General features: G+C 33.1%; 1 long non-coding RNA gene across 1 annotated transcript; it reads left to right on the top strand.

Annotated features, from left to right (window-relative positions):
• The first annotated feature begins 210 nt into the window (after window positions 1-210).
• Window positions 211-823, top strand: LOC122197756 (uncharacterized). Its single transcript, XR_006191420.2, has 2 exons — window positions 211-364; window positions 540-823. It is a non-coding gene; the product is annotated as an uncharacterized LOC122197756 (long non-coding RNA).
• Window positions 824-1088: the final 265 nt, after the last annotated feature.

Raw genomic sequence — 1088 nt, forward strand, 5'->3', positions numbered from 1 at the left:
CCATGCTTTTGTCTTCAGCAAATAATGATATGTATTCATCAGTGATATAATATAATATTAAAAAGAATTTTAGTTTTTGTATGGTTATTTGCGCTCTCTCTCTCTCTCTCTCTCTCTCTCTCTCTCCTCTCTCTCTCTCTCTCTCTCTCTCTCTCTCTCTCTCTCTCTCTCTCTCTCTCCTCTCTCTCTCCTCTCTCTCCTCTCCTCTCCCTCTCTCTCTCTCTCTCTCTCTCTCTCTCTCTTAAAAATACGGTGAAGGAGGAGAAGACAAGAAGGACATGAAGGAATCGCCGGAATCAGCGCCGTTTCGGCTCATGTGAGCTACCCCACGACGTTATTTAAATATCAAAAACCACTACCTTAGGTATTATATGTTTTACACCCATTTTTTTATTTTTATTTTACTCCGTTAACAAAGTTTTCGATAATCATTGATTTATACTATTTGTTACCAACATTTCTTGAAGTTTCCGTTTAGTTTGAAATCGTGATCAGTAGGTAGTGAATGTCTTATTTTAGTTATGTTGCTCATGTGCTAGTTGTACAACGAAAGTCACTCAAGCAGATTCCAGGAGAACAGAAGTCATCTTCGGAAATTTTATTTAGATTTGGAAGCCGTGCTTTTACAGAATGGATGTTCATGTTAGAGGTCTGGAAAGACATATTGCAGCGAGCCAGAGACTACGCTCCCTATATAATGATGCGTCCCAAATTAAATTGTCCGATATCCTTTAGTAGAAATTCCCGTTAGTGTCTTGCATCATCTAGTGTATGTGTTGTTTAATTTTGTGCAAGTATAATTATGCAAAGGCACATTTGTTGATTCTACTATAAAAAAAACCATAAATATAATTACTTTTATATATAAACAAAATTCGTTAATACTTAAATGTTCTAAAACAGTCAAAACATAAGAACAATAATACCATATATATATATATATATATATAAATATATATATATATTCATTAATTACTTTCTTAAAATAACTAAAATGATTGGTCCAGAACCAATCATACATGCACACAATAGATAGTGAAAACATTTGAACCTAACTCTCAAAATATATTATATATATATATATATAT

The sequence above is a fragment of the Lactuca sativa genome, chromosome 4 (genome assembly GCF_002870075.4).
Source record: "Lactuca sativa cultivar Salinas chromosome 4, Lsat_Salinas_v11, whole genome shotgun sequence".
Taxonomy (NCBI): Eukaryota; Viridiplantae; Streptophyta; class Magnoliopsida; order Asterales; family Asteraceae; genus Lactuca; species Lactuca sativa.